Genomic DNA, 25,172 nt, shown 5'->3' with positions numbered 1-25,172 from the left:
TGTCAGGAATTCCAGCAGCGGGTACAGCACTGAGGGGTGGAGGAGAGAATAACGCCTTACCTGGCCGCCGGTGGCTCAGGATCTCGTGGCCCAGCGGATAGACCTCCACAAACCGATCCGCTGTTTGCTCCAGGATGGGCAACTCGTTCTCGTCAAGAGCACGAGTACCCACCCGCACGGGACCGTCAGCTTCCCGCGGGTACAGGAGCGACTCCAAATCGTTCCCCTCTGAAAGAAAAGAAACAGTTAGAAGACAAACTCATATCAGCAAGAAAGACAAGACATACCATAAGGAGTAGAGTTCAAACCGTATTCGAGAAGGATGGGAACCTGAGACGCCTCCTTCCATACCCGGCTCATCCCCAGCATCACCATCCCGGACTCCGCAAACCGGTAAACCGGAGATTGGACCCGGGATATCTTCCCAAACCATTCCGTCTCCTGGTAGTTGGTGGCGTGGTGGCTCAGAATTGCTTGGCCATTTTTAAACTTCATGGCAATGGGGATGGCGCGGGCAGAAATGTAGAAGAACTCCCGCTTCCACGATCGGAGACTGCGCTCGGTCGCGCAAATCTTCAAACCCTTGATCCGGGTTGTCAGGGTGTACCACCCCTGGATGCACCTCCAAGTATAGAAGGTCATCAGGCGGTCCACATAGGGCTCAATGCCCAGAATCCGGCACACCCACTCGAAATGGCGAATCTTGGCGATCGCCATGGGGTGCAACTCGGTCAGATGAACACCATGCCTCTCAAGGACACGGTAAACAAACTTTGTCAATGGGAACCTAAGATTCCCATAGACAAAGAATGCTGCATAAACCCCGATCTTGCCTCTGGGGGCATCGTACACGGTCTGATGGGGTTCAGGAAACTCAGGCTCGAAAGGATCGAGCATGAACTTCCTAACAACATACCGGTACTGATCGCCGGGCAGAGCACACTGGCACTCACCAGCAGTACTCTTGTCATCGGCCGAAGACTCAAGATCACGAGAAGACATTTTGCAGAAAGAAAGCGATTTCGGGAAAATGCTTGCCTGAAAAGGGGAGTATTTGCCGGAAATCGCTAAGAAGAAGAAGAGAAGGGTGAAGGTGTGGATTGCAAAGAGCCCTCTCCCCCTTTATATACTAATCGCAATTAATGCGATGAATTTAATGCGGAGGAGAGAGAAATCGAAGGTGCAATGAAACTATGACACGTGGCAAAAAGCAGGCTGGCAACAGCTGTTGACAGGACGCGTACCATTAATTTCGCGGCCACGCGCCCGAAAAATCGCGCCCACGCGCCTGAAAAAGCGTCTGGAATGACCATGTACTGTCACGTCACTATAACTTCCTGCACGTCCTGACACAGTCAGAAGAAACCGTCGCACGACGTTTCAGATGTTTGGACTGTTCCTATCTTTCCACCAACACTTCGAATTTCGAAATTCAAAATTCAAAAAAGATTCAAAAGTAAGCGGGAAAACACCCCTTACCTGGCAAACAAGTAACCGTAAGACGGATGCGGGTACAGTGTTAAGGCAAAACCCTTCACATACCTAGCACCCGCAGGGAATTGAAAGCCAAGAATACCTTGGCAACCAAGTAACCATAAGCCGGGTGCGGGTACAGTGTTAAGGCAAAACCCTTCACATACCTAGCACCCGCAGGGAATTGAAGCCAAGAATACCTTGGCAACCAAGTAACTATAAGACAGGTGCGGGTACAGTGTTAAGGCAAAACCCTTCACATACCTAGCACCCGCAGGGAATGGACCCCAGTACCTTGGAAGTAAAGTAACCGTAAGACGAGCGCGGGTAGTGTTAAGGCAAAACCCTTCACATACCTAGCGCCCCGCAGAGAATTGAAACCAAGAAGGATCTTCTGGGCAATGCTTGCGGATAGAGGAATAACACCCCCGCATAACGGGAACGTCGAGAATTATATTGTTTGAAACTCCGTGATGGAATTGGTGGTCTTAGCATAATTGATCACTATGTTGAAAACCACCAGAACCCCATGGAGACTATATACAAGTAAGACTCAACGCTCCTGACTTGCGAGAAGGTTACATACCTACCCGCATCATACCCAAAGATCAAGCAAAAAAGTCGGGAATTTTTGCAAGTGACATTAGGAAACCCGCGGGAAGAATCCCCACGGAGAACCTTAAAACTAAAAACCTTTTTCAAAACCCCTTGCTTAAAGTCCAAAAGTTCACCTCACTTTATTAAACATTCATGAGAAGAACATTGGACTGGGGGGACTTGAAGAGGTAGGTCCCAGCAGAGCCCAGTTGGTCCCGCAAGACTCACCTTGAACAGGGACGTCTGCGCAAAGGCCATCTGCTCCCGCAGGACCCACCATGCTCAGAGAACCTTACGCGCAGTACGCAAGCTGTACACGCAGGGAAAGCCTCCCAATGGTGAAGTACCCCGCCTGTTCCCGCAGTTGCGGATACAAGCCATCAGGGAAGGCTACCCGCAGACAGCAGGGCTACACGCACAAGACAATAGCTACTTCAGTAGTCACATGAAGGAATGAGCAAGGCGGGAACAATCCCGCCAAAATGAGCCAGTCCGTATGATTCTGAAAGATCTTTTGTACTATACCTACCAAGGTATGGATAGGACAGACAATCTGACCAGAACAGCCCATGAGCCAATCACAGGGTGACAGCTCACCGACAACAGTACGAGGAGGAGCACCCTCTAGTACTGTTTGTCACTATTAGCCGCTGCCTACTCACCAACTCTTACTGAGGGGCGTGCGCAGCCTACAGTTGGTAGAATAGTGTTACTATTGGCCGTAACCTATTCACCAACCAGCATGGCCTGCGTATAATCCACAGTAGGTGGGACGTGCATAATCTACAGTTGGTGGAATAGTGCAGCCGACTTTGTGACTGTTGGCCGTAACCTATCCACCAACCAGTATGGCCTGTGCATAGTCCACTGTTGGTAGAACAGGAATACTATTCAGCCGGCTGTACCTTCTAGGAAACCTACCTTCGGCTATAAATACTCCAACATCTTGGAATGGTAAGATCATCTGCTATCCTGTTATCTAGCAATCTCTTAATATACACTTATATTCAGAGCAATCTAGTCTGATTCTCACGCCGGAGGGTGGTCACAAGGAGGAACCCCCCCCCTTCTCAGTGACGAGCTTACGGTGTTTGTTTTGCAGGTCCCCTGAAGAGCAACCGTCTCTGTTGGACCTCATTCTCGTGGGAAACATTACTTAACCCCCAGATTATCTATAATCTGCACTGGGTCACATAGTGTTTCTTCATTGTGGGTTCATACCAAGTAGATGTAGTTTCTTCATGATTGCAGTTTAACTTAAATGTGACCTACTCTCCTCATTGTGATATGGGGTAATCAAACTATTCAAACCATATATATATATATATAGCAGTTGCATATATGTTCCATTTGATGTGCTCATATATATCCCTCAAATATCCACACTTAGAATTAAGACCACAAATTACAAACTGCCATGAAATTCTTTGTTCTAATGCTGGCTGCATTTCTACCGTTGGCCTTTACAACATATATTAATGAAACCTACAACCTCATCCAATCAACCAACTTAGCAAAGCAAAACTGCCAAACCCATTGTGGAAATTTGGTTGTTCCCTACCCTTTTGGCATCGGCATCGGCTCCGGTTGTTCTATAAATGATCGGTTTGACATCTATTGCAACGAATCCGTAAACCCTCCAAAGGCGTATTTATCTAAAACAGATTATGCGTCCATCAAACGGATATCTGACTCCACCCTCCGGACTACCAATATACTAGCAAAAAAATGCAATTTTCCAGATGGGTCTTACAGTGCAAACAATATCTCCTACGATTTTACTAAATGGCCACAATACACCTTCTCCAATGTAAATCAGTTCACCGTCATCGGCTGTGACGGTTTGCTTGGCTGACCTCAACAACAAAGAATGGAAGCGCGTCTACAGGTTGTATGGTGTTTTGCTCAAAACCGGAGGAGGTAGCACGCAATCAGTGCTCAGGAAATGGTTGTTGTCAATCGTCTATTCCCCAAGACATAAACTCCTATACAACTTTTCTCGGTAACATGAGGAATTCAGTTAACGTGAGCTATACAAGGTCCTTTGCACCTTGTACATATGCCTTTGTTGGTGAGGAGAACGTATTCAAGTTAAACGGTGTTAGTGATTTAACCGCAGCTGACATAAACGACACTTCTTTCCAAAATATAATTGAATCTAGTGTGGAAGTAGTGCTTGACTGGGCTATTAGTAATCTGAGTTGTGTGGAAGCAAAAGTTAACCCTGATTTTGCCTGCCAATACTCAAATAGCATGTGTGTTGACTCTGCAAGGGAAGCTGGTGGTTACCGCTGTGTGTGTAAACAAGGTTATGAAGGAAATCCATACTTGTCTCCTGGCTGTAAAGGTACAATTCATCATCTCTCACTTATTAATTATCTCGGAACAGGATAATGAGAGAAAGAACTAAAGGACTCGAGTCCATACTACATGTATATAATACTTCATACATGTAGTATCACATGCTGCATATATGTAGCATAAAGTTCTTTAGTTCACTCGTAAAAAAAAAAGTTTTCTCAAGATCCTTCCTATATTATATATCTATTATAAAAACAATTTCCTAGGATATGCTTGATAAGATTGTTTTAGCATGAAGTTACAATAAACATGAGGATGAGGGTAGTGGCCTAGTGGGGCGTGGACGACGTGGCCGCCGCGCACATCACTACCCCTTAGCCGTGAACAGGGCGCGGACGGCTGTGGCGAGCCGGTCCTCGGGGTCAATATAGCCGTTGGGCTGTGTGGGATTGCTCAATAGAGCCGTTGGATTGTGGGCTTTAAATTTTTTTTTTAACCTATAAATACAAATCCATACACTTCATTTTAATTAAAACTCAACTCATTCTTTCTTATTCTCATAAAAAAAACAACACTTTCCCTCTACAAAAACTATATTTCTCTCCATATTTCTACTGTAAATGGCATCGTCTTCATCGTCTTCGTCTTCCAACTTTTCCGAAGAAGACGAACTCATTTGTCAAGCGCTTCAAACGACGATAAACTTTTTGATAGATCGAAAACGACGATAAACTTATTATTAATGTAATGTTTTAAATTATTATTTAATGTAATATTTAAAATAAATAAATAAATAACTGGATCAAACCCTGGATCACCTGGACCACTACACCCTCTGGGGCTTGATCCTGGGGCTTGATTTTGTGCCACATGAGCGCCTACGTGGCGTAATATATTGGATCACTTAGGGGCTCCACTACCCTTAACCTGATATTCTTTTGTTTATTTTGTAGATATCAATGAATGTCTTGATGTGAACCTATGCTATGGTGCTTGTGAGAATGCCGAGGGGAGTTACACGTGCAAATGTAACGAAGGGTATTCCGGTGATGCCACCGTTAAAGATGGTTGTAAGCGGATACCACCAAAGCGAAAATCATTAAATGTGCTTCACTTATCATTAGGTATTTGTATTTTTATTTTATATAAACAAAATCATGGTAAAAAAAGGTATACATGAATTTTCTATTTAGTTAAAATATAGTGTAGTGTAATTACACTAAGATGTAATTACATAATTACATTATATGTAAATATAATTATAGTATTTAATTCTTACAAGTAGCACGTTAATTTCATTTGTATATTAATTTTCTCTTATATATATATATAAATATATATATATATATAACACGAAAAAAAACCTCATCAACTAACTACATTTTCTGGCCAAAGTGGGGCATCGGGGCTCTCCAAATATGAAGAATGCGATAACCTGAATACAAAAAATGTCATCCTTCTAAAAAAACTAATTATATTTTCTCTCTTTTTATATCTACTACGTGTTTTCTCCTTTTTTTTCTTTTCTATATATCTCATCTCTAGTCTCTACTCTATCTTCTCTTTAAAATCCTCATTCCTTATAGGTTTTAAGTAAGATATATACATATTATTTATTGATATCTACACATCTCTAGGGAATAAAAAACGTTTAGAACATACCCGTCAAATTGAATAATCAAGGCAAATATAAGTGACCATATAATCATATTAGTGTTTGGCACTTGTTTATAAGTATGTTATACTTTGAAAAAATTAATAACATATAGCCCTAATAAAAAATTAAAACCTAATTTGTTCGATATGTTATCTTAATTTGGTATCTATCTTCTAATCACACACAGGTTTAGGGCTTGGGTTGCTCACAATACTGGTTGGATTATCTTTGTTGCACATCATGGTAAAGCAAAGAAAGCTAATTAAGCTAAGAGAACAACTATTTGAGCAAAATGGGGGTGTACTATTGGAAGATAAACTTAAGACCGCAGGTCGTAGTGTTATGAAGATTTTTCAAGTTGAAGAGCTAGTAAAGGCTACTGAAAATTATGCAGAAGATAATATTCTTGGGAGAGGAGGTGATGGCACAGTGTACAAGGGTACTCTACCAGATACGCGTATAGTAGCAATCAAAAAGTCCCAAAGACTAGACCAAGAACAAAGGGATCAATTTATAAACAAAATGGTAATTCTGGCACAAATTAATCAACCATACGTTGTGCAACTTTTGGGATGTTGTTTGGAAACTGATGTCCCGTTGCTAGCTTATGAATTTGTATCTAATGATACTCTTCATCGTCACATTCATAATAGAACAAGTGGGGAAGGCAGATTGTCGTGGGAGAGTCGTGTAAGGATAGCACATGAATCAGCTAGTGCGCTTGCTTATCTTCACACTGATACTAGAATGTCCATTATACATCGAGATGTGAAGTCTACTAACATATTGTTGGATGACAATTACACTGCAAAAATTGCAGATTTTGGTGCTTCAAGGTTAGTCCCATTGGGTCATGATCAAGTCACTATGCTAGTTCAAGGGACCATCGGATACTTGGATCCTGAATACTTCCATACAGGTCATCTGACAGATAAAAGTGATGTTTATAGCTTCGGAGTGGTTCTTGCAGAGCTCTTAACAGGAGAAAAACCTATAGATACAAAGAGAGGTTTAGAGGATACAAATCTTGCAACATATTTTCTAAAGGCGAAGAAGGAAAACCGAATGCTCGAGATTCTTGACCATCAAATGGTAAAGGAAGCAACTGATGAACATTTAAAAGCAATGTGTGACTTGGTTTATAGATGTCTTAACCAAGTTGGTGGAAGCAGACCTAGCATGAAAGACGTAGCCATGGAGCTTGAAACATTGAGAAAATCTTGCAAATGTCATCCTTGGATTAATCAAGAAAACTACTCCGAAGCAAGTAGTTTAATGATTGAAAGTGAAGAACATGAACTTTACCCTGTTCCTCTTGTTCCTAATAGTATTAGTAATACTTTTGGAGAATATAGTTCAAGCACTATGGAAATGAGAGACATGATGCTCCATATGCAAGGTCCTCGTTAATAGTATAGGAATTATTAGATCTTTTCATCCTATTTCATGATTCTGGTACTTTATATTTTAATTTGTGTCATCTATGTATAATTTATAGACCTAAATAAAAGACTTGTGTGTTATTATTTTATGCTTTTGAAATAAGTCCTCAAATGCGTATTAACAACATCTTGATCGATCCCTTAATGACGTTTTTTTAACGGCATGCACATGTGTTGTATGCGTCTTTTTATTAAACAAAATATAGCTAAAATTCACATGTGTATGACCAATTATAGACAATATAATAAATCCAACTCAGTAATTTGTATGCATAAGTGCATAAAAATTGTAAAGACGGAATGCGTAAAAAAGACAGGAAGTTGTGACTACAAACTAGCAATGATGGTTTAATCATGTCAAGCTTCTCGGTTACAATAGTGTTGTTTTGTGAGAAGAGGTCGTTAAAGTCCGTTTACTTGATATTATTATTATTATTATTATTATTACTATAGTAGTAGTAGTAGTTGATATTAAATTAAAGAAAAATGCATATGCAATCTTCTAAGTATTGTGATGTCTATAAAGTTCCACTAATTACTCACCTAAATATCCACACTAAGATATCACAAATTAGAGGCAGCCATGAAACTCCTTGTTCTACTGCTGGGTGTATCTCTAATGTTCACCTTTACAACATCAGCTAATAATGAAACCTACAACCTCATCAACTCAACCAACTTAGCAAAGCCAGGCTGCGAAACCCGATGCGGGGACTTGATTGTCCCATACCCTTTTGGCATGAACTCAAATTGTTCTATAAACGAGTGGTTTGCTATCTACTGCAGCAAATCCTTAAACCCTCCTGTAGAGGTAGGGCACCAAAAAGACCCAAATACCCTTAAGTACCATCCGCGGGTCACAGATAATGTTCTTATAAGCCACCCGCGGGACATATGGATCACCCGCATATCACGATAGAGGAGGAACGTCCTCATAACTCGCGCGGAAGCATCCGATCATCCTCAAAAGTCATTCGCATGACAAGACATCTGTCCGCATAAAACAACTGGAGGACAATGCCAGCGGGACAGCTGTCACCACTCAAGTACTCTCTAGAAGAAGGCTCATGATTCTTACTTGGGGAATACGTGACATATTAGTCAATGAACAAAGGACATCTGGCCAGGTTGTTATAACCGTGCACATGGTCAGGGTGCGATTCGTCCTATCATTTGGCGACACGCGTCCATGTTGTTACGCCCATACACATGAGACGTATAGCTCAACCTATTACAAGAGGACACGTGTCTAGGCGGTTATCAAAGGTCTTCTAGAAGAGGACAGCTGCCCCAATCATCTTCCATCATCCTTCGGCTATAAATACCTTGTCAAACGGTATGAGGTATTCATTCACTCACCTATATTCTGACTGCACTTAGTCTATATACTTCAGTACTTTCTCCATTACGAACGTTACTGATTCTCACGCCGGAAGGTGGTTACAGGAAGACCCCCCCTCTTGTCCTTCCTGTAACGAGACTCACGGTATCTGTTTTGCAGGTTCCGGTCACTGGACTTTGGGAAGTTGTACTCATATCTTGGTTGTAATTATCGTATCCTACCTTGTGGACTCACTAGATCCAGGACCCATACCCGGGGAGTGGATCTGTGTTTCTTCACCTCCAAAGGCATCAATATTCAAAGAAGATTACAGCTCGATCTTACAGATATCTGACTCCACTCTCCGACTTTCAAATATGGTGGCGAGCAATTGCTCTTTTCTTAATGGCTCTTCAACATCATCCGAAACCTGGATGGATTTTACGGTTTCTTCGCCGTTCACCTTCTCCCAGGTAAATAAGTTCGTATCCCTCGGTTGTGATAGTAATGCTTCGATGACCTCAGCAACATCGGTTAGGTCTAACTTGTCTACCGCTTGTGGGCCCTATTGCTCAAATCCGGATGGGGTTATCGTTGGCGAGTGTGACATCTGCCCTGATCCGACCCGACCCAGGTACCCGTTTCTCTGACCCGATCTCTTTCTTTTATGATTTAGTATTTATACTTTATTTTTAATGTATTTTCCTTCCCGCCTTTCGTTTCCTTCCCGCTGTCCCGTCCCTCTCCTCTCTTTCCGCCTTCTTTTCCCTCTTGTCGCCGTCCCGCCCTTACGCCTTGTTTCCCTCTTAGAAAACTCTTTGCTTGTCCTTTGTTCCTTCCCGCCTAAGGTTGTCTGCGCAGCTTCACGCGCCAGACTCCTTACAAGGAAGCCTGCGTGAAGACCATCTGTTCCTGCGATACGCGAGACGAACGCTTCCCGCGACGCGCTAAGGATTTGTAGTTCCCTCGACGCGCGAAGAATTATAGTTCTTCCCGCAGCGCGCTAGGAATCTTAGTTCCTCCCGCGGCGCGCTAAGAAATATGGTTCTTCCCGCAGTGCGCATGGAAATATAGTTCTTTCCGCGACGCGTTAAGGTTGTTTTTGTCTGCCTTCGCGCTCGCGCTCTCTTGACCTTCTGTGTCTGCCTTCGCGCCTTAGCCTTCTCGCGTTAAACCCTTTGAGTTTTCTTCTGTTTAAGCTAGCCGTTGCTTTTGAGTTGTCTTATCTTTTGAGCTGTTGACCTAATCTGCTTTATGTCTGAAAAGTTACTTTCGGCGCAGCATGCGCGCCAACCCCATTGGTTGGCAGATAAAGTGACTGACATAATCTTTTGAGATCTGCTTTTTCCATGCTTGACCAGTACCTTTATCTGACCCGCCCATGCTTTTTACTGTTCCCTGTCAGCTTTTCCTTTGCCCCCTGCAGCTGCCATATCTTTCCATATCTTTTGCTTTTGGAATCTTTTACTTTTGGAGATCTTTTCTAGGGTTTGTGTCCCCTAGGGTTTGCCTATACATAGTACTATTTTCTTAACACTTCACACACTACACTTATTATCTCTTCCTCCCTTTTTGCTCTCTGCCGTTGTCCTCCTGCCGCCTCCCTCTCTGCCTCCGTCTTCCTCCGTTCTGCCCTGCTTTTCCGGTAATGTATATATATATATATAATAATTTACTTATTAATTATGCTAACTTATAATCAAGACTTAAAACAAATCATTAAAACAATAATCTTATTTATAGGTTAACTTGTGCTTGTTTAAAGTTGGTTCTTGCTTTATCTATCATCGCATCTTTATCAAGTGAGTAATCTCGTACCTAATCCCTTTTTTTAGTTTTAATGTTTTGGGATGTTCATGTGTTTGTACAAAACTTAGAGTCTTAAACTTGTTTATGAACTTTAGTCGCGCAGTATCCCATGTGTTGAGGACGTTTACTTGGCTGTTTATTTGTATGTGTGTATCATTAACCGCTTTGTTCGGCCTATTCCGCAGTTCCGTTGGTACCATTAGATGAACACGGGAGACCTATCGTTTACGGTTTTCTTTGTTTACACTTGCACAGATGTTTTCTCGTTTTTATGCTCAATTGGGAGCATGGATTGAACTATGATCTATGAACTATCTTAGGCTTGATCACAATCTGATTACACCCTTGTTAAACTCTAGACATACACGTGTTGCGCGCAGATTTATGATTATCTATGTATTGTATTAAACTTGATTTCTCACCAACACGCAAGTGTTTGACGTTTATTTTAACACATGTTCAGGTTTGCAGTAGCTGTTTTGGAGCTTGTGGACACGTAGGACGTTTTTACTTTTGGACTTAGAATTAAAATGTATCAGGACAAGTTAATGTTGTTCGAATGTTATAATTTATAATATATTGATTTATGTTTGATTTATGTTCTTTATTTTCCCCGCTGCGCGTGCGCGATAAAATGTGTATAAATAAATATTGACACCACTAGTGTCGCGAGTAATGAAGCAATATGTGGCGCCCCGATGTATAATCCGCCTTTGGTCGGGGTGTTACAGATTGGTATCAGAGCTCGTTGACTTTAGGATAGGTGGTTAGACGTAACGGCCTAGAATACCTAAGAGTCCCTTCTCGCGCATGAGAGAAATCTCATGTTTGCGCGCTTATTGTTAATTACTCGTTATTTATAAATATGCTCGCACTTGCGCAGTATATGATTTTATGTTTTATTTCGCGATATTTCGATTTTTGTTGAATTTCGATTTTTATTGATTTCTTACATATTCGTTTGTTGGGATTGAAAATCCGAAAAGTCATGGTGATACATGAATAGTTGATTTTCAATTTCCATTTACGATTATGTTCTGAGGTTGGAGACTTGAAAAGTCATGGTGATACATGAATTGTCAACCTCCAACACTCGTTTTCTTGTATGTTTTATATTGAAGATTGAAAAGTCATGGTGATACATGAATCGTCAATCTCCAATACTCGTTTGCTCGTATATTTTAAATTGGGAATTCGGAAAGTCATGGTGATACATGAATTGTCGATTCTTGATTCAAATTTGTTACCTTTATTAAGTCTGCATTTAGGGTCATTTATTTTACTTTAACTTTTGACAGTAACTAACTCCGTGAAACCAAGCTTTATAAGATTAAAACTTTGCGCTAAAAACCAAGATATTAACTAAAATTAAAATTTTTATAGAATGCCTCCGCTATCTCGCCGATTTCAGAGAAGAGAAGCCTCGCGCATGCGTAGACAGCAACGTTCCCAGGAAATGGCCGCCGCAATAGCCCAAGCTTTGAGCCAAAACAATACCAATACCTCGAGTTATAACATTAAGTCCTTTAACGCGGGTAACCCTCCAAAGTTCACAGGTCTTGAAGGAGCCACCGTGATGCTCCAATGGCTCGAGAAGATTGAAAACACTTTCCTTCACACCCAATGCCCCTCAGACAGACGAACCCTATATGCTTCCAGCGTCCTGGAATCCAGAGCGCTTACATGGTGGAATGGAGTAGCTCATGCGCGTGGCGCAGAGGCTGCTTCTAGCATGACATGGGAGGAATTCAAGGAAATTCTTACGCGAGAATTCTGCCCTCCCAACGAAGTTAAGCGCCTGGAGGAAGAATTCTGGAACTTGAAGCAATACAGTGGCGAAGCGCGCGAGTACGCGACGCGCTTCCACGAGCTAAGCTTACTGGTCCCTCACCTTGTTACCCCTTCACGCCGAGCAATCGAGAAATTCCTTGGGGGTCTCCCCATGGAAATTCAAGATTCTGTATGGGCCAGAAACCCAGTTACCCTCTCTGACGCCATCGAATTGGCCGCTGTGCTCAGCGACAACCATGTCAGAGCAGGAACCCTGTTCCTGCGGGGAACTGAGAAGACCAAACCCACCAAGACTGTCCCTGAACCAACAGAAACCAAACCAGAACCCTCAAACCATAACCAGAAACGTAGGCGCAGACAAGCCTATGCGCTTACCAACCCGCCCATTGTCCAGCAACCAATTTATCAACCAGTTTACGCGCCTAACCCACTGTCAACCTACCCAGCACCTCCTGTAGTCCACAACTATGCCTTAACCAATCCAGCACTTCCTGCCCCGCCAACTAAGAAACCTTACACAGGAAACCAACCCTTTTGCCCAACCTGTAGACTTCATCACCCACCTCAAGTCCCGTGTCGACAATGTAACCGATGTGGCCGCGTAGGTCACTCCGTTGAGTACTGTAGAACCCCTCCCTCCAATCCGATTGCGCCAACACCACCAGCCTACCCGCAGAACCCACAGCCAACTTACCAAAACCCACGACCCAGGTCGTGCTATAACTGCGGTGATCCCAGTCATTTCCGGAACGCGTGCCCGAGACTACAAGTGCAAATCACACAAGCGAATCCGGTGAACCAGATTTCGAACCAAGTGACGCGTGGACGAGCTTTTAATATAACCGCGCACCAAGCGCAAGCGAATAATGACGTAGTTAATGGTACATTTTTGCTTAACGGATTTTATGCTTCTGTACTTTTTGATACTGGCGCCGATCGAAGTTTTATTTCTCGCGCCTTCGAGCAGAAGCTTGCGCGACCGCGCAACGATTTAAAAGATAATTTTTCAGTTGAATTGGCTAACGGTGAAACTGTTTTAATTAACTCTGTGATTAAAGATTGCACGCTTAACCTTAACGAAAACGATTTTCTGATTGACCTCATCCCCATGCCTCTTGGAAGCTTTGATGTTATCATTGGTATGGACTGGCTCTCGAAAAATCGCGCCGAAGTTATTTGCGCCAAGAAATTTATTCGCATACCTCGAGAAAATGGTGATCTTCATATCTACGGCGAGAAACCCTCCCGCGGTCTTAAACTTATGTCTTGCGCCGAAGCCCAAAGACTCATGCGGAAGAAGTGTGTTGCATTCTTAGCCCATGTGGTTAAACCTGCTGAAGAGAAGAAGCTTCGCGATATCCCTGTTGTGCGTGATTTTCCTGAAGTTTTTCCTGATGATCTTCCTGGTATCCCTCCCGCTCGTGAAGTCGAGTTCCGTATTGATCTTGTCCCTGGTGCTTCCCCCGTAGCCAAATCTCCTTACCGTCTTGCGCCCGCTGAGATGCAAGAATTGGCAAGCCAACTTCAAGAGTTGACTGCTAAAGGATTCATTCGCCCTAGCTCTTCGCCCTGGGGTGCTCCGGTGTTGTTCGTTAAAAAGAAAGATGGATCGTTTCGCATGTGTATTGATTACCGCGAGTTGAACAAACTCACCATTAAGAACCGGTATCCCTTACCGCGTATTGACGACCTCTTTGATCAACTCCAAGGTGCCTCTTGTTTCTCGAAGATCGATCTCCGTTCTGGTTATCATCAGTTGCGTATCCGCGATGAAGATGTTCCGAAGACTGCTTTTCGAACTCGTTATGGCCATTTTGAATTCTTGGTCATGTCCTTCGGTCTAACCAACGCACCCGCCGTTTTCATGGATCTAATGAATCGGGTGTGTAGGCCTTTCTTGGATAAATTCGTGATTGTGTTTATCGATGATGTTCTGGTGTATTCTAAGACCAAGGCCGAGCATGAGCAACATCTTCGGTTGGTGTTGCAAAAGCTTAAAGCTGAGCAACTCTATGCTAAGCTTTCCAAGTGTGAATTCTGGTCTGATGAAGTACAGTTTCTTGGTCATGTTGTTAACAAGATGGGTATTCATGTCGACCCATCCAAGATTGAAGCAATCAAGAACTGGATTACGCCATCCTCTCCTTCTGAGATCCGTTCCTTTCTGGGCTTAGCTGGTTATTACCGGCGCTTCATTTCGAACTTCTCGAAGATCGCTTTGCCTTTAACAGCTCTGACGCACAAAGGTAAACCGTATATTTGGGGCTCGAAGCAAGAAGAAGCCTTTCTAACGCTCAAGCGTTTGTTGTGTGAAGCTCCTGTTCTTGCACTACCTGAGGGTAATGATGATTTTGTCGTGTATTGCGATGCATCCAACCAAGGTCTCGGTTGTGTTCTTATGCAACGAGGCAAGGTTATCGCTTACGCATCAAGGCAACTCAAGGTTCACGAAAAGAATTATACAACTCACGACCTCGAGCTTGGTGCAGTAGTTTTTGCCTTGAAGATCTGGAGACACTACCTTTATGGTACTAAGTGCATCCTCTACACTGACCATAAAAGCCTTCAGCATATCTTTGATCAAAAGGAACTTAACATGAGGCAACGCCGATGGAACGAACTCATCAGCGATTACGATTGTGAGATCCGGTATCATCCTGGTAAGGCTAATGTGGTAGCCGATGCGCTCAGCCGAAAACCCTGCCAACTTAACTGTATCTTACCGCGCACCCAGCTTCACTTCGCGCCGATTCAAAGCAACCTTGAATCGCGTATTCGTGACGCGCAGCGCGCATCCATCAGTAATGGTAACCTTCGCGCCGAGTTAGCGTGTGGCGCGGAAGCGCATTTTGTCCCTAATCTGAGTGGAATTCTCTACTATCTCAATCGCATCTGGATTCCCTTTGATGAGAATCTTCGCGCTGATATCCTGAGTGAAGCGCATAAATCTCGATATTCAATTCATCCTGGCGCTGATAAGATGTACAAGGATTTGCGCATTACTTATTGGTGGCCCGGTATGAAAAAGGATATTGCTGTGTTCGTAGCTAAATGTCTGACTTGTTCTAAAGTAAAAGCTGAACACCAACGCCCATCTGGTTTGCTCGAACAACCAGAAATTCCTACGTGGAAATGGGAATGTGTAGCGATGGACTTTATTACCAAGTTACCTTTGACAGCAAGCAAACATGATAGCATTTGGGTAATAGTGGATCGATTGACTAAATCTGCTCACTTTCTGCCCATTCGTGAAAACTACCGTGTTGAGCATCTCGCGCAGCTTTATGTCAAGGAAATTGTCTGCCGCCATGGTACTCCTTTGAGCATCATATCCGATCGCGATGGCCGTTTTATATCTCGCTTTTGGAAATCCCTCCAATCTGCGCTAGGAACTCGCTTGGACATGAGTACGGCGTATCATCCTCAGACTGACGGTCAGTCTGAGCGAACTATTCAAACTCTTGAGGATATGCTCCGATCTTGTGTTCTTGATTTTGGAGGTAATTGGGATTCACACCTGCCTTTGATCGAGTTCTCTTATAATAACAGCTATCATTCCAGTATTGGTATGGCCCCATTTGAAGCACTTTACGGTCGTAAGTGCCGCTCCCCGATTTGTTGGAGCGAAGTGGGTGAAACTCAAATCACAGGACCCGAACTTGTTCAAGAGACAACCGATAAAATCGCCAAGATCCGTGATCATTTGCTGACTGCCAGAAGCCGACAGAAGAGTTACGCAGATCGTAGGCGAAAGCCTCTCGAATTTCAAGTTGGTGATCTTGTTCTCCTCAAAGTGTCGCCTTGGAAAGGTGTTGTCCGCTTTGGGAAGAAGGGTAAGCTTGCTCCTCGATATGTTGGACCATTCAAGATTCTCGCGCGTGTGGGAAAAGTTGCCTACAGACTTGACCTGCCGCCCGCGCTCAGTAATGTGCATCCAACGTTCCATGTATCCAATCTCAAGAAGTGTTTAGCTGACGAGAACCTTCACATTCCACTTGATGAAGTTCAAGTTGATGAAACTATGCATTTCGTTGAGAAGCCTGTTGAGATTATGGATCGCGAGGTTAAGCAAACCAAGCGCAGTCGTATCCCTATCGTGAAAGTTCGCTGGGAGTCCAAGCGCGGAGCCGAGTTTACATGGGAAAGGGAAGATCAAATGAAGATCAAGTACCCGCACCTGTTCTCTGCGCAACCTACTTCGAGATAAATTTCGGGACGAAATTTCTTAAAGTAGGGGAGACTGTGACATCTGCCCTGATCCGACCCGACCCAGGTACCCGTTTCTCTGACCCGATCTCTTTCTTTTATGATTTAGTATTTATACTTTATTTTTAATGTATTTTCCTTCCCGCCTTTCGTTTCCTTCCCGCTGTCCCGTCCCTCTCCTCTCTTTCCGCCTTCTTTTCCCTCTTGTCGCCGTCCCGCCCTTACGCCTTGTTTCCCTCTTAGAAAACTCTTTGCTTGTCCTTTGTTCCTTCCCGCCTAAGGTTGTCTGCGCAGCTTCACGCGCCAGACTCCTTACAAGGAAGCCTGCGTGAAGACCATCTGTTCCTGCGATACGCGAGACGAACGCTTCCCGCGACGCGCTAAGGATTTGTAGTTCCCTCGACGCGCGAAGAATTATAGTTCTTCCCGCAGCGCGCTAGGAATCTTAGTTCCTCCCGCGGCGCGCTAAGAAATATGGTTCTTCCCGCAGTGCGCATGGAAATATAGTTCTTTCCGCGACGCGTTAAGGTTGTTTTTGTCTGCCTTCGCGCTCGCGCTCTCTTGACCTTCTGTGTCTGCCTTCGCGCCTTAGCCTTCTCGCGTTAAACCCTTTGAGTTTTCTTCTGTTTAAGCTAGCCGTTGCTTTTGAGTTGTCTTATCTTTTGAGCTGTTGACCTAATCTGCTTTATGTCTGAAAAGTTACTTTCGGCGCAGCATGCGCGCCAACCCCATTGGTTGGCAGATAAAGTGACTGACATAATCTTTTGAGATCTGCTTTTTCCATGCTTGACCAGTACCTTTATCTGACCCGCCCATGCTTTTTACTGTTCCCTGTCAGCTTTTCCTTTGCCCCCTGCAGCTGCCATATCTTTCCATATCTTTTGCTTTTGGAATCTTTTACTTTTGGAGATCTTTTCTAGGGTTTGTGTCCCCTAGGGTTTGCCTATACATAGTACTATTTTCTTAACACTTCACACACTACACTTATTATCTCTTCCTCCCTTTTTGCTCTCTGCCGTTGTCCTCCTGCCGCCTCCCTCTCTGCCTCCGTCTTCCTCCGTTCTGCCCTGCTTTTCCGGTAATGTATATATATATATATATAATAATTTACTTATTAATTATGCTAACTTATAATCAAGACTTAAAACAAATCATTAAAACAATAATCTTATTTATAGGTTAACTTGTGCTTGTTTAAAGTTGGTTCTTGCTTTATCTATCATCGCATCTTTATCAAGTGAGTAATCTCGTACCTAATCCCTTTTTTTAGTTTTAATGTTTTGGGATGTTCATGTGTTTGTACAAAACTTAGAGTCTTAAACTTGTTTATGAACTTTAGTCGCGCAGTATCCCATGTGTTGAGGACGTTTACTTGGCTGTTTATTTGTATGTGTGTATCATTAACCGCTTTGTTCGGCCTATTCCGCAGTTCCGTTGGTACCATTAGATGAACACGGGAGACCTATCGTTTACGGTTTTCTTTGTTTACACTTGCACAGATGTTTTCTCGTTTTTATGCTCAATTGGGAGCATGGATTGAACTATGATCTATGAACTATCTTAGGCTTGATCACAATCTGATTACACCCTTGTTAAACTCTAGACATACACGTGTTGCGCGCAGATTTATGATTATCTATGTATTGTATTAAACTTGATTTCTCACCAACACGCAAGTGTTTGACGTTTATTTTAACACATGTTCAGGTTTGCAGTAGCTGTTTTGGAGCTTGTGGACACGTAGGACGTTTTTACTTTTGGACTTAGAATTAAAATGTATCAGGACAAGTTAATGTTGTTCGAATGTTATAATTTATAATATATTGATTTATGTTTGATTTATGTTCTTTATTTTCCCCGCTGCGCTGTGCGCGATAAAATGTGTATAAATAAATATTGACACCACTAGTGTCGCGAGTAATGAAGCAATATGTGGCGCCCCGATGTATAATCCGCCTTTGGTCGGGGTGTTACAGCGAGTGCTCAGGAAGTGGTTGTTGCCAATCACCCATTCCCCAAGACATAAACTACTATGACGTATTTGTCAATAACATGGTGTATTCAACAAACGTGAGTGAGACACAGTCCTTTGCTCCTTGTACATATGCCTTTGTTGGTGAGGAGAAAGCATTCAAGTTTAATGATATTAGTGATTTAACCGCAACTGATATCGACGTCACTTCCATCAAAGATAGGATTGAATCTAGTGTGGATATAGTTCTTGAGTGGGCTATTGGTAATTTGAGCTGTGCTCTAGCCAACCGAACCCGTGACTTTGCATGCCAATACTCAAACAGCATGTGTGTTGACTCTACAAGGAGGTCTGGTGGGTACCGCTGCGAATACAAACAAGGTTATCAAGGAAATCCATACTTGTCTCCTGGCTGCTATGGTATGTATGTTTAATCATATTCATTGAATAACGGGACATAATGATCGATGAATAACCTGATCAGATGATCAGGTCAGCATTATGTCCGGTTATTCAATGTTGTTTTAACCATGCATGATGTAATCTTATACAAAATATAATTGTTAAGACGTTACACCGATTAGACAAAGGGAATAATTAATTTTCCATTGGGTAGTTAGCTAGCTAGACCATTTACTTTTTATTACGACATTAAAGAAAGTAAAACGTAAAAAGTTAGGTACATAATACACACTAGTTCGTTTTTCTTTCGGCTAATTAACGCCATGTTGTGATATTAAAAAAATGGGTTGCTAGACAAATATGAATTTTATTTTCCATTAACTTTGAGAGTGTCAGATGAAGTTGTGAAAAGAGTTACTAATTATATATATATATATATATCTTACAAGTCATACAAAAATAACAAAAGGTAAAAAAAGGAGACCTGGCCTCAAGTTTCTACTTGCTGCTGATGTGACATGATAACGTTTGCATGTTGATAAAAGAAAACTATTGACTGCATATTAATGACCGAGTATCAGTAGTAAGTAGGCCTAATAGTAAATATATTCTGATAAAGCTGTTATTATATATATTACAATTTTGAGATATGGTCTCTCCTATCTTTACTATTCACTTGGTTTCGTGCATCTTTTTATGTACTTTATGCAATGTTTTTGGTACCATTTATTATGCTTAATGAGTTGCACACTTTGCTAATCAATTTGTACAATTTGTTAATATTTTTTTCAGTCAACACCTTTTTTAGTTTTATTACACATGGTTACATGCTTCTTCCACCACCACATGGTCACCTTCTTGACCATAAGACGTTACGTGCTTCTTCCACTATCATATTATGTGCCAGAGATATTTTGCTTGGTTTACACCGCCTCCCTCTCCTCTATTTACCTATATATTTCTTCAGCAATTGTACCTTGTCGTAGTTGGATTCAATCGATCAACCTCTCTTGCAGGTAATTCTTAGTTAACTTATCACTATCGTCTTACATGATTAATCGATTTGCATTCTTTTTTTTGCAGACATCGGAACCATGGTTATTCGCGCGTTTGTGGTATTGCTGGTACCGTACACTTTGACAATTTCTAATTGTATTATGCCTAATTTTTTTTCTTTCATTTGTTTCTCTTCCTGATGGATTGTTAACTGTTTCACAGAATCGTTAGCCGGCTCATTATTTCCTACCCTTCTGTTACTGGTAAACGCTTCTTTTATTTTGGCTTTGTTCATAAGTTGTTTGATGAAATGGTTAGTGGCTTTTTCGTTATAAACAAACTGTATCATTTATGTTTTTCATCATTCAAAGTGGGCTTTTTTAGGTTGTTGCTTTTGGTATTTGTTATCTTTGAAAAGGGGGGATTTCTTTAACGAACGTATCTGCTTATTGTTGTTTTCATAACTATACGACATGGTTTTTACTTTATGACACTAAACGTCAGGAAATCTAAAAAAACTATTTTACATATAAAAACAGAGAAATATAATGTTGATATTTGTTAAACAATACTTCTAGATTGGCCACATAAATGTCGTTTATAAAAGAAAGCTTTTAAATCACCCCACTGTATGGGTACAAAAATCAGATATCAAATGCTTTATAACATTAAATCAGGTGTAGTTTTAATTGATGATTTCTTTGATTACATAAAGTATTTTCAAATTACGTTGTGTTTGATGTTTTGTGTATCGTAATTAGGGACGAGCGCTTACGGTACGGGTATCGGTTGGTAACCGGTATAGTACCGAATCGATACCAAGTTTTGAGTTTTCAGGACCGGTACGGTTCATTACGGTACCGGTATTTCCAAAACTTTATACGAAATACAGGTACTGCACCCAACATTTCGGTACAAAATATTTCCGAATTTCGTGATCGATATCAATTAACGAGCTCATCCTTAATCAAAATATCTTTTGGTGCATAGTCCATGTGTTGCTTTATGTTTTATGTATAAGTGTTTCATCCATATATGGTACTATGGTAGTATATTAAGCAACCAATAATCAAAATTAGCACCATTTAATTATGTTACTGATCGTAAGATCTTTTTTTAGGCATGTCGTCAATTGTAATAAAAATCATAAATAAAAACATATATGTTTAAAGTTAAAGCAAAGAAAAACATATCACATTTTGAGTATGACAATTGACATTGGCCTTTTGTAAACATGCTTTTGACATCAAAAATTTGGTTACTATACATGCGTTTTGCTCTTTTTTGGAATTACCTGTTGTATCCAGTTGTATCTTAGCGTGATAGCTGACATGCCTTCTGTTTGTTTACGTTTGTTACAGTTAATGTTGTTGAAACTTTTGTTAATGGCATTTCTTTTGGGTTGCGACTGTAGCAGCTATCACATGCTATTGACTTCATCTGCTGTTGGATTTCTTTGAATAATTTTAGTGGGCACTTGGTTTATGCGTTCTACACTTTTTTGTTTATGCGTTGCTTTATAATTACTTATATTAGGTATATGAATCTTGATGTTATGGTTTCTTCCTTAAGGCTGCATGGGCTTTCCTTACCTGGTATATAACAATTTGAAAGGTTTGTTGGCATTATAGATTGTACAACATGTTGTTGATGTAGTACTCACTTTCATTGCTACTAGAATTCTTTACACCATTAGTTTGTCTTCATGCACCATTAATTTTATTCAAATTTAAATAGTAAAATAAAGACTATAATCAACTTAAATGAACCATGTATTAACTTTGATATTTATATAGTGATTATTTTACATTTAGTTTCGGTAACCGGGACCGACCTAATTCACGTCTACTCGCTGTCATAACACCCGGTACCGACCGTTAGTTTCGGTACAGTAACAAACTTAAACGATATCGGCCCAGTCCACGTCTACTCGCCTCCGTACCGCCCGGGCAATTCACGTCTACTCGTCGTTGTAACGCCCGGTATTATCGATCGGTGTTTTTTGTTTTAGTTTCGGTAATTTCGGTATAGTAACAAACGTAACCAAAACCGGCCCAATTCACGTCTATTCGCCTTCGTAAATCCTGTGTTAACATATGTCGATTAATTTTACATATGTTAATTTTTATATCTCTAGTACTCCATACCACATGCTGATTAATTTTAAAGTTTGATTATAATTTTTTTCATTACATTCTAAGTCGTGTTAGCACTTTTGAATTACACGGCTTTGTCACAAACCCTAAACACGGCTCGAGTACCTAAGGCCTCGACCTCATCAATCTCATTCATAACAGCTCCCGGGTCTTACTTATACCCACACGACTCTTAGATACTCCCGGGAACAAAGAATTCCCAATTTGCCCCCGGAAGCAGTATGTGATACTAACACGCGCGTTTAAGAGTTGGTTAGGCTATTAATATCCAACTCAGCCCCATGTGGACCCAATATGATGAATTCATATTCAACAAGTCCACACGACGCTACACGAGTCAAATGGGTCGGTAACTCGCAAGTACAAAGCACCAACTATTCAATAAACGCGAATTCACGTTGTACCGACCCGTTTGAGTAACCGAAAACCAATTCAGTCCCATCACCTTTAAAATCAATTTCTTACGGTCCATTAATCATACCGAAACTATAACATTTGAATTGGTTGTTAGTTCCCTCAAATAACGCGCTAGACATCACAGTTCATAAACTAGTCAACCGAATATTAGTTTTCAATCTACAACTAGTTGACCAATCAAACAAACCTCAACAGACATAATCTTAAAGTATGTTATACTAGACATACCTAGGAAGATTGTGGAGTGAAAACCTCAATCACCTCAGTTCCGAAACTGCTCAAACGGGCAGCCACAAGGTAAGACTAAAACAAGCAGTTTATGATCAGTACGTGAGTCATAAAGATGGATTATGGTGTAATAGCCCTGGGAAAATATAGAACTTACCTTCAATATAAGTTTTATGCCCACCCCCTGGCTGTAAACAAGATGATTGCAGGTGTGAGTTACATCTTTGATGGCCGTTCAATTTAAGAAAGAAAAAGAATGAGTGAAGCATTGGGGAACATGATGAGTGGATGTGTTGTTGTCATGGGGGAGTTGTTCTTTTCGCTGAATGGTCGATTAGGTAGGGAGGAAAGGATGGAGAGCAAGTGAAGACAAGGGCATGTGGAGTGGTTGGATGATTCAACCAGAATTATTCATATCTAAAATCCAATTTTATACAATAGCCCCTCCAAATCAAAGAACATGGCAACTTGAGAGGAAAATTAAGTGATTTAGCGAACTGGGATAACGAGAAGGAAATTAACGGGTGTTACATCAACTCTGCCTTGTGTGCGTCTTTCCACTTTGGCCAATCATTTTTATAGGCAGATTTAGAATCTTGATCCTCATCATCATCATTTCTAGCGCTAATTATACATATATATAAAAGTATAGTGACGTCGACTTTATTTCGATTCCATATATATTTGTAGACATGACACAATATAGTTTATTGAGATCTCTTTGTTTTCAAGTACCTAAGGTTCTTCAAGAACCATCATGTCTAATCTCATTCAAGAGACCCTTTACTGCACCTCGACTTGACCATCTTCATTATTTGCTCCAATTTTCGAAGAAATTTTACCTTTGGAACCGATCAGTCTACCACGCTACACGCGTGCGTTAGATTTATTATGAATATGTGTTTGTCTTTCCGGGACATTTATTAATTGGAGCATTAGCAGTTCATATAGGTGTCCTAGTTAGACACTCTCTTTTGGTCAGTGAATCGTCCGGTAATTGATTGGCTAATCTTTATACATGAATTATCCTTTGAACTTTTAGTTCATATAATTTAGTTTGAGGATAAATGATAATTCATTCCAACTAAATCCGTTTTCCAACTGCTTTATGCCTCCCCTTAATGTTGGGAATGTTGATTCACTGAAGTAAAAACTAATGAGCTATAAACAAATATCACATTAACGGCTCATAGATATCGACATAAATTCCCAATTTCCTTTGTGGTCTCATCTTTGTGTCTTGTGGTGGATTAATTTTAGTATATGGCACACATTAGATGAGAAATACTTGGATACTGACCAAAAACCAATTACAATGAGAAGGAAGTATCATAACTTGTTGGCTTGATGTGGATTACTTTTAAAACATGTAAAATCACATGTACTCAAATACAAACATGAACATTTGCTCTCGTGATAATTGTCTTTGCAACCAATTATAGGCGTTGAGTAATCGTCTTTAACAAAACAGTTTATGTAAGAACATAATCTGTTATGAAGTTCAACACTTATTCCAATGATCATTATTAACTTGGAAACCAAATTCATTATTATAACTGAATGTAAATATACAAATATGGAATAAGATGTTTTCTATCTTATTATCTAAGCCATAGATCATGCAAACATGCAGTTGCGATCTTGATAACCATTTAGACGATGCATCGATTTTCAAAACACTAAATGGTATCATGTTAGGATATGTGTATCCTTTTCTCAATTCCATAACATTTAGGGATTCACACCCTCCTTCAGTTGGTAAATAAATGACTTCAATTGAGAGCAATATTACATGTATAATGAAGAATCTTTTGGTTCCTCAATAAATTTCACATCATTGACTCGGTGTGGTCTAACCGGTCACGCCATAAGATACTCATGATCCATAAACTTTAGGTTTATGATCGTATATATATCAATGCTTCTTTAGTACAAGATTGTAAATATGATTGAACATTGTATTATCATTTCAAACGATCATTTGATTTCACTTTTGTATTTCCGGATTTTGTTCTCATATATGATCAATCTCTTTACCACATGTGGTGGGGGATCTCATTATTAGCATGACCAACATTATAATTTCGATAGTCGATCTCATTATTAATTTAATCATTGTTACAAATTTTCTATTATGTCCATGATCGCAACAATTAGTGCGTATTCACATTCACTTTGGGGAATGATATCAAACCAAACTCTTTTCATGGTTTATTCATAATTTTCTCGGACATAGATACAAAATCACTTCAAACCCTTCATACGTTTTAATGATATGCTACTTCATGAGCATATTTGAGGTTTGACAAATGAATAATGGTCTTAATCTTGTGTTTCCTTATAATAATCTTCTCTTCATATAACAAGTACTAAGAAGTAATTACATGAATGAGTCATACAAAGA

General features: G+C 40.9%; 1 pseudogene across 1 annotated transcript; it reads left to right on the top strand.

Annotated features, from left to right (window-relative positions):
- The first annotated feature begins 3,418 nt into the window (after positions 1–3,418).
- On the top strand, positions 3,419–7,525 carry LOC143570586 (wall-associated receptor kinase 5-like; annotated as a pseudogene). The gene is made up of 3 exons (XR_013141960.1): positions 3,419–4,417; positions 5,325–5,495; positions 6,216–7,525. The product of XR_013141960.1 is annotated as a wall-associated receptor kinase 5-like (transcript).
- Positions 7,526–25,172: the final 17,647 nt, after the last annotated feature.

This window comes from Bidens hawaiensis, unplaced genomic scaffold, assembly GCF_021521415.1.
Source record: "Bidens hawaiensis isolate Kalapana, Puna unplaced genomic scaffold, B.hawaiensis_p1.1 tig00025010_1, whole genome shotgun sequence".
NCBI classification, from domain to species: domain Eukaryota; kingdom Viridiplantae; phylum Streptophyta; class Magnoliopsida; order Asterales; family Asteraceae; genus Bidens; species Bidens hawaiensis.
This window is presented reverse-complemented; position numbering and strand designations above follow the sequence as displayed.